Below are 15,756 nucleotides of genomic sequence, written 5' to 3'. Positions count from 1 at the left end.
TTCAAAATGGCCATCACAAAAAGTCCAATCCTGTTCAAGTTTTCCACATAGATCATGAGGTGCTCCAATACAATCAATCAGCATTACAGACATTTCAAAACACAGACAGTCAGACAGACAGTGCAATGGTATTTAAGTTATCTACATAGGTCATGTTGCACTCGGAGGTGAATTAGCATATTAAAAGTGTGCGCTGCTTGAATACTTTGCCCTCACGCTTGCTCAGTACAGCCCGAGTACGAGGAAATGACACACTCTCCGCCTCACTGAGAGTAACCCGAGAGGAGCTCTGATAGCGGATGGACTTTAGATACTTCTATGCGGGTAGGAAAAGCGCAGGAAATGCTTCTTTGTGCCGTCTCGTTTGGGAGTATTTAGCCGACTGTGTTGTCCCTTTAGATAACAATATCTGAATGTGTGTGTGCGTGCATGTGGCCTCCTCTGGTGGAGGGTGCTGGTGAGGAGTATGTACCCCCCTCTCCTACCATCCTGATGGAGCTTGCAGGCAAATGAGGAAGTTCCTACCGAGGGAAGCGCCATTGTGACTGGGTGGCTGTTGCCAGGTGGGTCAGTCGGGGGGTCGGAGCTATAGTGGATATGGAGAAGCGGCTCTCAGTCGCGGAACAGAAAAAGGGTTCGATCGGGTATGATTAGGGCGCCCGGCAAAAATAAATAGATATTTCAGAGAATGTAAACCATGAACTTTAGTAAAATGGATCGGAATCCTTGCAGGTCGATCCTGGTCCATTTAATTGGATGTGGGGGGGGTGGGGGGGGGGGGTTTGCGGTCGAACAATTCAACAGGGCTTTTGGGTTTGGGGGCTGGTTGAGTTGGGGTGTAACTAGCTTGTGTTTGGTAAGTGTTGTAAGGCCAACGGCATTCGCTAAGACACAAACGTGCATTTTTCGGTTCCAGCAACTATCCCTTGTTCTAAAGTATGTGCCTACCCTTCATTCAGATGATCTGATAGCTGAAAAATAAATTTACCACATCACTGCTATTTTACCTTGCCAAGTGATTGGATCTTTAAGCACAAAAAAATGTACTGGATTATCTGCAGACCGTATTTTGTAACGTATAAAATGGAAACAAAATCCACCTTTGTCTCCAGAGATAAATGTGTCATTTTGAAGCCAGGCGTCATTGTGACTCTTCCTGTCATGTTTCAGTATTGTATTGTTACTATTTTAGAGGTGGGAAACGAAACAAAAGTATTTTTCTTGTAAATTTGGATCAAATAATGTTCATATTTTGATGATCTTGCAGTTTAGAAATTGGAATCTTAAAAATGATGTGGGGCTGTACAATAATAATAACCTTTTGCTAGTTGGATGTTGGTTATTAGGGTCAGGCTATATGTTCCAAACTATGTTCATAACACTGTCTCAACATTTATTCTTTAATGGTGACAGGGAATCCCATCTCATGAACATCTGTGTAATTTTAACATAATGGGACACAAAACACAGTCTTAGTGGCTGTGGTAATTGTTAGCCTCCTATGCAACCTCTGAAACAAGGTGGGCAAGAGCATATTACTCCAATATTGTGCTAATTTGGACAGTGAATCTTAGTAGGTTGCTCAGCTGTTAAGCTGTGGTTAAGCGGGACTTTCACCACCATCCACACGTGCACTTCTACCTCTGACTGGAGCAGAAACTAGCCGAGAGTGTCAATGGAGATGAGCTTTGAGATTGTACTATATGCTACAAAGCCGTAAGCAAGCTCGGGTTTTTTTTAAGTTCTTGCTTTATCATTTTTCACAGGGTGAGTTGAGAATTTCTCGACGTTTTGAAAGTATCTAGTTATGTGGTCTTGATCACCCTTACTGTCTCGGAGAATTTCAGGTAAAGGCCCTGATGAGTGCGCATTGAGCTATCTGCAATGCTAGATTTTGATGCGCTTAGTGCTGAATCTTGTTCTGCATCCCTCTTGATTCCCTGGCTTTATTATCCCCCCCTCTTCCAGAAATAAGCAACTCATGCTGGACTGCCATTCTGCATGTTGTAATAGCTTGCTGTACAGTCATTCCTCAACTAGAGACCCAGTCAGTAAATATTGAAGAGTTTATTGACCATGTGGCCCTTACAACTGAGCTTGATGATGTTCATGTTCTTGTACAAAATCTACACACATGCAACAGAGATCGTTGCATAGAGAGTAGAGGCAGGTCACTTGCCAATTTTTCTATTTCTCTCCCTCCCATCGCACCCCACTCCCCCTCCAAAAACCCTAAGTTGAAGACTCTGAAATCTTTTTGTAATGCCTTGCCACTGCCTTAGTTGACAGCCAACTAAGCACTAACCATCTAACCTGGGAAACTTTCTGTATGGCTAAGACCACACCAAATGGTGCATTAATCTACTGAGCCACTTGACAGAATGCAAAACCTACATCAGATGTAATTTCCATTGCCAATTTTTAGGGCATGGTACCTGAAGGGGGAGGAGGATCATCAGAATTTGAGGTAGATGCTTGGGAAGAACAGATGACTTTTGACCTATGTTTCCCAAAGCTCTCCATCGCTGGAGTTTGCTTTGTCATTTTTGAATCTGTTGTAGATGAATCATAAAGTACAATTTGCTGGGGGTGGTGGGGGGGCAAATCTGGGAAATTCCTGTCTGATCTACCTGGGTGATCAACATTTTTCCAGGAAATCACTCCGGCCCTGACCTACTTGCCTTTTGTAAAAGGTGATGAGCTGTCTAATCAGGAACAGGCCCAGCTCTCATTTGTAGGAATTCAGCAAAATGGCATCGACCATATGAAATGACAAGAGTTCCAGAGGTCCGCTATTCTCTGGGGAAACAAACCATCTCCTCTGTCAACTGGAATGGAATCTATTCCCTTCATCTTGTATATCTCAAACAGATCATCCTTAAGTCTGTGCTTCTGTAAAGTGTAGAATTCGAGCTCTTTTAGTCTATCTTGATAACTAAGATGCTTTATACTGGGTAATAATCTAGTGGCTCTCCTCTGCACCCTTTCCAAAGCCTCAATATCACCCACCACCATGTGAACAGACCAAAAGTGGACATAGTATCATCAGTTGTCCTATGAATGCATCCCAACACTCTATTGCCTGTAGCTATCCCTATCCATTCAGAGCATTGTGTATGTACTTGTACGTCCAGATCTCATTCTCCTATCTTTTTTAATGATTTCCCTGAAGGGTGTAGGAATGTTGAGCAATCTGCCTGCCCCCATACACAACATTGCACTTATTAAACATCATTTACCAGTCATGAGCCCAGTCTCCTGATACATTAAGATCCACGTGAAACAGTCGAGCATCATCTACAGTCTTGACACTCCCAGATCTTCCATCATCTACAAATGTACAGATCGTGCCCCTGATGAGAGATTTATTGCTATGATTAGTTAATCCACTGTATTAACATGTATCAATATTTTTAAATGATTCTTCTATGAAGAGGATTTAAACAATAGAATTTAAATTATAAAAGTGAAAATGGGCTGTGTGGTATGGAGCAGTATTCCCTTCATTGGTTGGGTGTTCGGGTCAGGGTGTGTGTTCTGAAACGCACTCTTGAAAGTTAGATGATAAACCATCAGGTGGAATTTGACACTGGTTGTATCTGTGCCATATTGTAGACAGTCTTTAATCATTGACAAGACATTTGAATATCTGGTATTGACCAGTTTGAATATTTTTTAAGCTACTTAAATAATATTTGTTCAACAGTTTTCAGCTAATGGCACTAATCTCAGGATTCTTTACCTTTCATACATTTTCTTCCACACTCATGAAAAACAACCTGCCACAATGAATTCCCAGTCATCTGAATTGACAGTGTATTGAGAGACCAGTGCCTTTCTTTCTCCTCATAGGAATGATGGAGATCCTGATGAATCAGCAGTGCAAAAAATGTTAGATATACTATTCAGTATCAGAAGTACTGAGTGACACTATGGTGTCAGTCAAGGAAGGTTAAAGATGTTTAAAACGGTGCAGGAGCCTGGCTAAATTGAACCAAGGTTGCTCCTGACCAACTGCTGGGCAGATGACACATTTCAATCTTGAGATGGAGAGTTGAACCAATGACTCGCAAAGCCACTCAAAGAATGAAGAACAGTCAAGTGGAGGTCACTGTAAGTATGCTATAAAGTCATATTGTGTATTTAAATTTCTCTTTAATAAATAATACAAACTAAAATTTGCTGTACATTTTTTTTTGGGATTGAATAGCTCAACATGTATTTGGGGATGGTCAGCATCCACCGCTTATCCTTGATACTAGTCAAAAGGAAGACCCTCAACACTAGTCAAGAGGGAGATGTTTGACATCTCCCTTTTCCTCCTCTCCCATGGGCATGATTCAAGAATATCTGTTCCAAGTGGTTGGAAAAGTGGAGACCATTAAACTCATGAGGTAGGTGTATTTGATTTAACATAATTAATGTACAACTTGTGAAACCAAAATAACCAATTAATTTCTGAATTGATATAAGCCACACTAAGTGCCAAAGGGTTGCAATCAAGGTGGGTATTAATGCAAGACTAATGATTTTGGTAAAACATATGGCCATAATCTCAGTAAAGTGGTTACGTTTTCTTTTAGATATAGTTCTATTTTAGTGAATATGATGCACGCTTTTATTTTTAAGCCTTTGTTATGATCTGCTCCCACATTGCCTCCCTTTTTAAATCAACCAGTAGGAAGCATGTGAGTGTGGCTCAGGGATTATTCTTCCTCTGATTTTTCTTTTCTTTGTCAATGGGAAGTGTCTGGCTTTTTGCTGGGCACTTCCCTGCAGCAACCTACTTGACTTGGAGAGCTTGGGAATAGAGTGCCACAGTTCAGATCTGTTTTGCTGCAGCTGATTCATTGCAAGCAACAATAATATTCCTCTGATTCTGGATAAATGTAAACTTGGTTGCCATCATTATTTGTTATAAAGGAAGGGAAATTAATTAATGCTTCACTCCATTTCAAATCAATTAGCAGTTCTACAGTCGAAAAACCTTGTAGGTCTTGATGAGGTACTACATTTTTATAGCTGATGAACAATGACATAAACACCAGTGGGTGGAACAGTGTTATGGAGTTGCTTCTCTTCATTGTATGAAGGTTGGATGTTATCCATTGTGCTTATCTTTGTGCAGTAGCAGAGGCTATGTTATTTCTATTAGCACCTGATTAAATATTGATAATTTCTGATAGAGGGGTGTCATGCAGCTGTAGAACAATTGTAAAGTGGCCTATAAAGTCCAATACAAACATGATTGTTCCCATTGGACAAAATACATGAAAATAGATTTGTATAGCCTTTGGCAGTTATCCATGGTGTAAAATCAGGCCAGGTGTGTATCAGATAGGAGCACTGTCCCTTGTCTGTAACATAAGGTATGTGCAGAAATGTTGGTTCTCAATAGTGGGCTGCCTCTCCAATACCTTATTTTAATGGCACATAGTGGAATCACTCCAAGATTTTCTTGGTTGGAGATTTATGAAGTCAGCAAGCTTTGACAAAAAGGTATGAGAACAGCTAATTTGTAGAGGCATTTTATGGAAACTCATTTTTGGACAATGATGGTATATTCTTATATAACTTTCAGCTAGAAATATAGAATCTGTGGTGTACCAGCTGACATTGTTAGTAGACTTTATTGATTTCTAACTTCGTATAACAAAGGCTCCTTTCAATCTTGCCAGAATGCACCTTTAGTCAACTTCCTTCATGAGGAGAGATGCCTGAATTGTGTTGTCTAAGTTAGTATAGCTTGTTAATTAATACTGGGGCTTAGTGGATTAAATTATGTAAAAGCCTAGTTTAGGCTTGTTTATTACTGTGAGAATAGGAGATATAGGGGTGATCTGATCAAGGTTTTTGAAACATTAAAATAATTTGATAGGGTTGGTACAAAGAAGCTATTTCCTCTCGTGTAGGAATCAAGAACAAGTTGATACAAAATTGGACATTACAGGCCATTTTGGAGTGAAATTGGGAAGCATTTTGTTCCACACAAAGGGTAGTAGAAATTTCTCTCTCTCTCTCCTTTTCTCTCTCTCACTGTTCTTTCTCTCTCTGTTCTTTTCTCTCTCTCTCTGTTCTTTTCTCTCTCTCTCTTCTTTTCTCTCTCTCTCCTTTTCTCTCTCTCTCTCTTTTCTCTCTCTCTTCTTTTCTCTCTCTGTTCTTTTCTCTCTCTCTCTGTTCTTTTCTCTCTGTTCTTTTCTCTCTGTTCTTTTCTCTCTGTTCTTTTCTCTCTGTTCTTTTCTCTCTGTTCTTTTCTCTCTGTTCTTTTCTCTCTGTTCTTTTCTCTCTGTTCTTTTCTCTCTGTTCTTTTCTCTCTCTCTTCTTTTCTCTCTCTTTTCTCTCTCTGTTCTTTTCTCTCTCTGTTCTTTTCTCTCTCTGTTCTTTTCTCTCTCTGTTCTTTTCTCTCTCTGTTCTTTTCTCTCTCTCTCTTTCTCTCTCTGTTCTTTTCTCTCTCTCTCTCTCTGTTCTTTTCTCTCTCTCTCTCTCTGTTCTTTTCTCTCTCTCTCTCTCTCTGTTCTTTTCTCTCTCTCTCTCTCTCTGTTCTTTTCTCTCTCTCTCTGTTCTTTTCTCTCTCTCTCTGTTCTTTTCTCTCTCTCTCTCTGTTCTTTTCTCTCTCTCTCTCTGTTCTTTTCTCTCTCTCTCTCTTCTTTTCTCTCTCTCTCTCTGTTCTTTTCTCTCTCTCTCTCTGTTCTTTTCTCTCTCTGTTCTTTTCTCTCTCTCTCTCTCTCTGTTCTTTTCTCTCTCTCTCTCTCTCTGTTCTTTTCTCTCTTTTCTCTCTCTCTGTTCTTTTCTCTCTCTGTTCTTTTCTCTCTCTCTCTGTTCTTTTCTCTCTCTCTCTGTTCTTTTCTCTCTCTCTGTTCTTTTCTCTCTCTCTGTTCTTTTCTCTCTCTCTGTTCTTTTCTCTCTCTCTGTTCTTTTCTCTCTCTCTGTTCTTTTCTCTCTCTCTCTGTTCTTTTCTCTCTCTCTCTGTTCTTTTCTCTCTCTCTCTGTTCTTTTCTCTCTCTCTCTGTTCTTTTCTCTCTCTCTCTGTTCTTTTCTCTCTCTCTCTGTTCTTTTTTCTCTCTCTCTGTTCTTTTCTCTCTGTTCTTTTCTCTCTGTTCTTTTCTCTCTGTTCTTTTCTCTCTCTGTTCTTTTCTCTCTCTGTTCTTTTCTCTCTCTGTTCTTTTCTCTCTCTGTTCTTTTCTCTCTCTGTTCTTTTCTCTCTCTGTTCTTTTCTCTCTCTGTTCTTTTCTCTCTCTGTTCTTTTCTCTCTCTGTTCTTTTCTCTCTCTGTTCTTTTCTCTCTCTGTTCTTTTCTCTCTCTCTCTCTCTGTTCTTTTCTCTCTCTCTCTCTCTCTGTTCTTTTCTCTCTCTCTCTCTCTCTGTTCTTTTCTCTCTCTCTGTTCTTTTCTCTCTCTCTCTCTCTCTGTTCTTTTCTCTCTCTCTCTCTCTCTGTTCTTTTCTCTCTCTCTCTCTCTCTGTTCTTTTCTCTCTCTCTCTGTTCTTTTCTCTCTCTCTCTGTTCTTTTCTCTCTCTCTGTGTTCTTTTCTCTCTCTCTGTTCTTTTCTCTCTCTGTTCTTTTCTCTCTCTCTCTGTTCTTTTCTCTCTCTCTCTCTGTTCTTTTCTCTCTCTCTCTCTTTTCTCTCTCTCTCTGTTCTTTTCTCTCTCTCTCTCTGTTCTTTTCTCTCTCTCTCTGTTCTTTGCTCTCTCTCTGTTCTTTGCTCTCTCTCTCTCTGTTCTTTGCTCTCTCTCTCTCTGTTCTTTGCTCTCTCTCTCTCTGTTCTTTGCTCTCTGTCTCTCTGTTCTTTGCTCTCTGTCTCTCTGTTCTTTGCTCTCTCTCTCTCTGTTCTTTGCTCTCTCTCTCTCTGTTCTTTGCTCTCTGTTCTTTTCTCTCTGTTCTTTTCTCTCTGTTCTTTTCTCTCTGTTCTTTTCTCTCTGTTCTTTTCTCTCTCTCTCTCTCTGTTCTTTTCTCTCTGTTCTTTTCTCTCTGTTCTTTTCTCTCTGTTCTTTTCTCTCTCTGTTCTTTTCTCTCTCTGTTCTTTTCTCTCTCTGTTCTTTTCTCTCTCTGTTCTTTTCTCTCTCTGTTCTTTTCTCTCTCTGTTCTTTTCTCTCTCTGTTCTTTTCTCTCTCTGTTCTTTTCTCTCTCTGTTCTTTTCTCTCTCTGTTCTTTTCTCTCTCTGTTCTTTTCTCTCTCTGTTCTTTTCTCTCTCTGTTCTTTTCTCTCTCTCTGTTCTTTTCTCTCTCTCTCTCTCTGTTCTTTTCTCTCTCTATCTCTCTGTTCTTTTCTCTCTCTCTCTCTGTTCTTTTCTCTCTCTCTCTCTGTTCTTTGCTCTCTCTCTCTCTCTCTCTGTTCTTTGCTCTCTCTCTGTTCTTTGCTCTCTCTCTGTTCTTTGCTCTCTCTCTGTTCTTTGCTCTCTCTCTGTTCTTTGCTCTCTCTCTGTTCTTTGCTCTCTCTCTGTTCTTTGCTCTCTCTCTGTTCTTTGCTCTCTCTCTGTTCTTTGCTCTCTCTCTGTTCTTTTCTCTCTCTCTCTGTTCTTTGCTCTCTCTCTCTCTCTTTTCTCTCTCTCTTTTCTCTCTCTCTGTTCTTTTCTCTCTCTCTGTTCTTTTCTCTCTGTTCTTTTCTCTCTGTTCTTTTCTCTCTGTTCTTTTCTCTCTGTTCTTTTCTCTCTGTTCTTTTCTCTCTCTGTTCTTTTCTCTCTCTGTTCTTTTCTCTCTCTGTTCTTTTCTCTCTCTCTCTCTGTTCTTTTCTCTCTCTCTCTCTCTGTTCTTTTCTCTCTCTGTTCTTTTCTCTCTCTCTCTCTCTCTCTCTGTTCTTTTCTCTCTCTCTCTCTCTGTTCTTTTCTCTCTCTCTCTCTGTTCTTTTCTCTCTTTTCTCTCTCTCTCTGTTCTTTTCTCTCTCTTTTCTCTCTCTGTTCTTTTCTCTCTCTTCTTTTCTCTCTCTCTCTCTGTTCTTTTCTCTCTCTCTCTCTGTTCTTTTCTCTCTCTCTCTCTCTGTTCTTTTCTCTCTTTTCTCTCTCTCTGTTCTTTTCTCTCTCTCTCTGTTCTTTTCTCTCTCTTCTTTTCTCTCTCTCTCTCTGTTCTTTTCTCTCTCTCTCTGTTCTTTTCTCTCTCTCTCTGTTCTTTTCTCTCTCTCTCTGTTCTTTTCTCTCTCTCTCTGTTCTTTTCTCTCTCTCTCTGTTCTTTTCTCTCTCTCTCTGTTCTTTTCTCTCTCTGTTCTTTTCTCTCTCTGTTCTTTTCTCTCTCTGTTCTTTTCTCTCTCTGTTCTTTTCTCTCTCTCTCTGTTCTTTTCTCTCTCTCTCTGTTCTTTTCTCTCTCTCTCTGTTCTTTTCTCTCTCTCTCTGTTCTTTGCTCTCTCTCTGTTCTTTGCTCTCTCTCTGTTCTTTGCTCTCTCTCTGTTCTTTGCTCTCTCTCTGTTCTTTGCTCTCTCTCTGTTCTTTGCTCTCTCTCTCTCTGTTCTTTGCTCTCTCTCTCTCTGTTCTTTGCTCTCTCTCTCTCTGTTCTTTGCTCTCTCTCTCTCTGTTCTTTGCTCTCTCTCTCTCTGTTCTTTGCTCTCTCTCTCTGTTCTTTGCTCTCTCTCTCTCTCTGTTCTTTGCTCTCTCTCTCTCTCTCTCTGTTCTTTGCTCTCTCTCTCTGTTCTTTGCTCTCTCTCTCTCTCTGTTCTTTGCTCTCTCTCTCTCTCTCTCTGTTCTTTGCTCTCTCTCTCTCTCTCTCTCTCTGTTCTTTGCTCTCTCTCTGTTCTTTGCTCTCTCTCTGTTCTTTGCTCTCTCTCTGTTCTTTGCTCTCTCTCTGTTCTTTGCTCTCTCTCTGTTCTTTGCTCTCTCTCTGTTCTTTGCTCTCTCTCTGTTCTTTGCTCTCTCTCTGTTCTTTGCTCTCTCTCTGTTCTTTGCTCTCTCTCTGTTCTTTGCTCTCTCTCTGTTCTTTTCTCTCTCTCTCTGTTCTTTTCTCTCTCTCTCTGTTCTTTGCTCTCTCTCTCTCTGTTCTTTGCTCTCTCTCTCTGTTCTTTGCTCTCTCTCTCTCTCTGTTCTTTGCTCTCTCTCTCTGTTCTTTGCTCTCTCTCTCTCTGTTCTTTGCTCTCTCTCTCTCTGTTCTTTGCTCTCTCTCTCTCCGTTCTTTGCTCTCTCTCTCTCTCTCCGTTCTTTGCTCTCTCTCTCTCTCTCTGTTCTTTGCTCTCTCTCTCTCCGTTCTTTGCTCTCTCTCTCTCTCTCTGTTCTTTGCTCTCTCTCTCTCTGTTCTTTGCTCTCTCTCTCTCTGTTCTTTGCTCTCTCTCTCTCTGTTCTTTGCTCTCTCTCTCTCTGTTCTTTGCTCTCTCTCTCTCTGTTCTTTGCTCTCTCTCTCTCTCTGTTCTTTGCTCTCTCTCTCTCTCTGTTCTTTTCTCTCTCTCTCTCTCTCTCTGTTCTTTTCTCTCTCTCTCTGTTCTTTTCTCTCTCTCTCTGTTCTTTTCTCTCTCCCTCTGTGTTCTTTTCTCTCTCTCTGTTCTTTTCTCTCTCTCTCTGTTCTTTTCTTTCTCTCTCTCTGTTCTTTTCTCTCTCTCTCTCTGTTCTTTTCTTTCTCTCTCTCTGTTCTTTTCTCTCTCTCTCTCTGTTCTTTTCTCTCTCTCTCTCTGTTCTTTTCTCTCTCTCTCTCTGTTCTTTTCTCTCTCTCTTCTTTTCTCTCTCTCTCTCTCTCTCTCTTTTCTCTCTCTCTCTCTGTTCTTTTCTCTCTCTCTGTTCTTTTCTCTCTCTCTGTTCTTTTCTCTCTCTGTTCTTTTCTCTCTCTCTCTCTCTGTTCTTTTCTCTCTCTCTCTCTCTCTGTTCTTTTCTCTCTCTCTCTCTCTCTGTTCTTTTCTCTCTCTCTCTCTCTCTGTTCTTTGCTCTCTCTCTCTCTTCTTTTCTCTCTCTCTCTCTCTCTGTTCTTTTCTCTCTCTCTCTCTCTTTTCTCTCCTTTCTCTCTCTCTCTGTTCTTTTCTCTCTCTCTCTGTTCTTTTCTTTCTCTCTCTCTGTTCTTTCTCTCTCTCTCTGTTCTTTTCTTTCTCTCTCTCTGTTCTTTTCTCTCTCTCTCTCTGTTCTTTTCTCTCTCTCTCTCTGTTCTTTTCTCTCTCTCTCTCTGTTCTTTTCTCTCTCTCTTCTTTTCTCTCTCTCTCTCTCTCTTTTCTCTCTCTCTCTCTGTTCTTTTCTCTCTCTCTGTTCTTTTCTCTCTGTTCTTTTCTCTCTCTGTTCTTTTCTCTCTCTCTCTCTCTCTGTTCTTTTCTCTCTCTCTCTCTCTGTTCTTTTCTCTCTCTCTCTCTCTCTGTTCTTTTCTCTCTCTCTCTCTCTCTGTTCTTTTCTCTCTCTCTCTCTCTCTGTTCTTTTCTCTCTCTCTCTCTTCTTTTCTCTCTCTCTCTCTCTCTGTTCTTTTCTCTCTCTCTCTCTCTCTTTTCTCTCCTTTTCTCTCTCTCTCTCTCTGTTCTTTTCTCTCTCTCTCTCGCTCGCTCGCGCTTTCCCTCTTTATTTCTTCTAACACCAAAAAGTGCTGTCGATGCTGGGGCAGTTAGAGGCTTCAAGACTAAGGTTGATGTATTTTTGATAGGTAAGGGTATCGATATGGAGCTAAGCTACAGATTAGTCATGATTTAATTGAATGGTAGACTGGGCTCAGTTGGCTAAATGGCCGCCTCCTGCTCCTGATGCATCCCATTGATCTTGGGATATAACAATTTTATGCTATAGTTTTCGAGAAAGTAATTCAATTCGTGTTATATTCATTCGTGTCCTTGGTCAATGATCATCGTTGTGATGGATGTGACTGTGATTCATAGTGGGCCCAGTCTTGCTTCAAACTTTAGAATATGTTTACTTGAGATGCTTATGTCGTCCATAATGCCCATGGAGATGGTTTTGAAAAGCTAGAGCACTGACTTGGCAAACTGCATCTGTACTTTCGTGTAGTGGAAGTGGATATGATTTGTAATATATGTGAAAGGACATTATTATTGCTAAGCAGTTTCTTCCTGTTGTGTCCTCAGGCACATATTGATGGAAATCATGTTTTTTATATCCAACAACTACTCCTATTTATGCAGCAGCTATGATGTAGAATAAATCTCAAATGGTATTTCAGAGGAAAAAACAAGAACAAGCGCCAAATCTATGTGGGGAAGTTAAGACAGACAATGAAAGCTTGGTCAAAGAAGTAGGTTGATGGATGGTGGATGCACAAAAGGGCAAAGTCCGAAGACCAGAAGAGATAAATGACTGAAGAGGTGTGGAGAGATTTGTAGATGAGGACATGTATGTTAAATTTGATTTTTTTTATATAGGGGACGTGGAGCTTTGGAGGTCAGTAAGAATGAGGATGTTGGGTGAGTGAGACTTGGTGCAGAGCAACATATGAATAACATCATTTTAGATGAATTTATGTTGAAAGCTTTTAGAAGACCAACAAGAGTGGGAGTTTGATGAAAGTGTGGATAGAGTTTAAGCAGCAATGTGGACAAGTTAGGGATTGAAGTTGGTGTTACATATGAAATAGGAGCAGGAGTAAGCCATTCAGCCCTTCAGCCTGCTCCGCCATTCTATAAGATTATGGCTGATCTGTTTGTATTTCAAATTCCACATCTCCACCTAACTCCCATAACCTTTGATTTCCTTGCCTAACAGGAATCTATCTACCTCTGCCTCCACTGCCTTCTGAGGCAGTGAATTCCAAAGTCACACAACCCTCAGAGAATTTCTCCTCATCTCTGTCCTAAAAGAGCAACCCCTAATTTTAAAATAGTGTCCCTAGTTCTGGACTTGCCCATAAAAAGAAACATCCTTTTCATATCCACCTTGTCAATACTGTTCAGGATCTTTTATACTTCAATCAAGTCACCCCTCGCTCTTCTAAACTCCAGTGGAAACATGCCCAGTCTGTCCAACCTTTCATCATAAGACAACCCGCTCATTCCAGGTATAAAGCTAATAAACCTCCTCTGAACTGCCTCCAACGCGTTTACGTCCTTCCTTAAATAAGGAGACCAAACCTACACACTCTATTCGAGATGCGGTCTCCCAAAGCCCTGTATAACTGAGCATAACATTCTTTTCTGTTCCATTCCTCTTAAAATAAAGGATAGCATTCCATTAGCTACCTACAGCTACAGGGATCAGTGCTGGGGCCTCAACTATTTACAATTTATAACAATGACTTGGATGAAGGGACTGAATGTATGGTTGCTAAATTTGCTGATGATACTTTCCTACCTATCTTTGTAAGTTGTGAAGAGGACATAAGGAGTCTGCAAAGGGATATAGATAGGTTGGGTGAGTGGGCAAAAATTTGGCAGATGGAGTATAATGTGGGAAAATGTGAAATGTCCGTTTTGGCAGGAAGAATAGAAAAGCAGCATATTGTCTAAATGGAGAGAGATTGCAGAACTCGGTGATACAGAGGGATCTGGGTGTCCTGGTACATGAATCTCAAAGTCAGTATGCAGGTACAGCAAGTAATTAGGAAGGCAAATCGAATGTTGTTGTTTATTGTGACGGGAATGGAATATAAAAGTCGGGATGTTTTGCTACTATTGTACAGGGTATTGGTGAGACTACATCTGGTGTACTGTGAACAGTTTTGGCCTTTTTTATTTAAAGTATACAAATGTGTTGGAAGCAGTTCAGAGAAGACTCACTCGACTGATACCTGGGATTGGTTGTTGGGGTGGTGGTTATCTCATGAGGAAAGGTAGGACAGGCTGGGCCTGTATCCATTGGAGTTTAGAAGATCGAGTGGTGATCTTATTGACACAGACAAGATCCTGAGGGGACTTGACAGGGTGGATGCTGAAAGGATGTTTCCCTTTGTGGGAGTGACTAGAACTAGGGGACACAGTTTAAAAATAAGGGGTCTGCCATTTAAGACGGAGATGAGGAGACTTTTTTTCTCTGAGGGTCATGAGTCTTTGGGACTCTTTTCCCCGGAGAGCAGTGGAGGCAGGGTCATTGCCTTAAAAATGTTTGGAGGTAGATTGACTCCCTTTTTAGTCAAGAATCTAAGATTGTTGGGGGTAGGTAGGAATGATGAGATCGGCCATGATCTTATTGAATGGCAGAGTAGGCTTGACGGGACAAATAGCCTACTCCTGCTCCTAATTTATATGTTCGTATATAACACTTTTGAATGGTGTATGATCCATTTTTGGGCATATTATTTGATAGATACTCAACTAAGGGCTTTTTAAACTCTCAACCATTGGTTTGTAATGATTCCATTAAAAAAATTTCTGTGTTTAAACACGAGTAAATGCAGCTCATCAAATGTTCACGCTTTCCACTCTCTCTCCCCCTACCCCAAAGATAATATATGGAATATCTGTCTCTTTGTATCATTCAAATAACTTATTAACTATGCAATTCTTCTTGCAATATGCAATTGTTTCCCAAGTTATGATCAGAGCTATTGAATATTGCATAAACCGTACTTAACTATTGGAGAATTGACATTTGTTCCATCTTATGTTTAATAGAAAGAGTTTGCATTTACAGAGCACCTTATCTGGACACTGCAACTCAGGAAGGATGGATTGGCCTTGGAGGTGGTGCAGTGCAGATTCATTGGAATGATATCATGGGTTAAAGGGGTCTTGAGGACAGGCAACGTAAAGTTGTCTTGAATTTCTTTTCAGTATTGAAGATTGAGGAGTGACCTGATCAATATGTTTAAAATGATCAGAGCAGGCCTTCCCAAACTGGAGGTTGTGACCTGCCCCACTGCTCTCACAGGTCTCTTTACTCCAGCCTCTCACTAGTCTCTTCACACGTGCCCCCCTCCCTCACTGTCACAGGTGCCACTGAGGGGAAACCTCGAAATTGGGTGACAGTGGGGCAAAAAGTTTGGGAAGCATTGGATAAGAGGATTCATTTGGGTACATAAATAGAAACTATTCCTTCTGGTAGGGGATGCAAATCTTGAAATTAGAGCTATACTATTTGAGTGAAATTGGGAAGAACTTTTTTACACAAAGGGCAGTAGAGCTCTGGGACTCTCTTTCCACCAAAAGGCTGTGGATGTTGGGTCAATTGCATCTTTCAAGATTGAGATTGAAAGAAATTAAAACAGAAAATGCTGGAAAAACTCAGCAGGTCTAACAGAGTTAGTGTTTTGAGTCAGTATGACTCTTCAGAGCTGAAGAAGAGTCATACGGACTCGAAACAGTAACTCTGTTTCTCTCTCCACAGATGCTGTCGGAGCTGAGTTTTTACAGCATTTTCTGTTTCCATTTCAGATTTCCAGCATCCACAATATTCTGCTTTTATCTTGAGATTGATAGATTTTTGTTGGGTAAGGATATCAAGAGATTGGAGTTGAGATGCAGGTCAGTGTGATATAATTGAATACTAGAAGCTGAGTGGTCTATTCTTGTCCCTATCACACATTTGGGACACCCTAAAGCTTTTCACAATCATTACTTCTGAAGTGCAGTTTAGGCAGATATGGGAGCCAGTTTACACTCGATGAGATCAACAAACGAGAAGAATAACCAGTTATGTTAGGCTGTTCATTTTTGTTTTGTTTCTGGGAGGAATGTTAACTGGGATCCAGGAGAACTGCTTGTTCTGTGAGTAGTGCCGTGGGATCTTTTTACAGGCACCTGAATTGACAGACAGAGCCTTTGTTTAGTTGTGTGATGCTCTTTATTCTATTCTTGCCTCAAGAAGACTGATTCCAAGTTTAAAGGGAATGAGCTAAGAGGAAAGACTACAGAAACTATTCTAAACAAGCTATACAGTGAAACAGTACGTTTATGGGTAATGATTTGAACCTCAGCCTTTCAGCACAAGTTTCT

General features: G+C 40.7%; 1 protein-coding gene across 5 annotated transcripts in view; it reads left to right on the top strand.

The window, feature by feature from the left end:
• Positions 1–211: 211 nt before the first annotated feature.
• The window catches only part of trim13 (tripartite motif containing 13), a 33,959-nt gene continuing 18,414 nt past the window's right edge, over positions 212–15,756 (top strand). Inside the window, exons 1-3 of one of the 5 annotated variants that reach the window (XM_078559437.1) lie at positions 212–563; positions 1,767–1,847; positions 4,211–4,394. The gene's annotated coding sequence lies outside the window, so the exon portion shown is untranslated. Of the gene's footprint in view, positions 564–1,766; positions 1,848–3,733; positions 4,114–4,210; positions 4,395–15,756 lie in introns of those variants that run through there. The other 4 variants (XM_078559434.1, XM_078559438.1, XM_078559436.1 and 1 more) reach the window with 4 other exon arrangements.

This window comes from Cetorhinus maximus, chromosome 16, assembly GCF_964194155.1.
Source record: "Cetorhinus maximus chromosome 16, sCetMax3.hap1.1, whole genome shotgun sequence".
Taxonomy (NCBI): domain Eukaryota; kingdom Metazoa; phylum Chordata; class Chondrichthyes; order Lamniformes; family Cetorhinidae; genus Cetorhinus; species Cetorhinus maximus.
The sequence above is the reverse complement of the archived record's forward strand: the minus strand, read 5'-3'. Positions and strand labels throughout refer to the sequence as shown.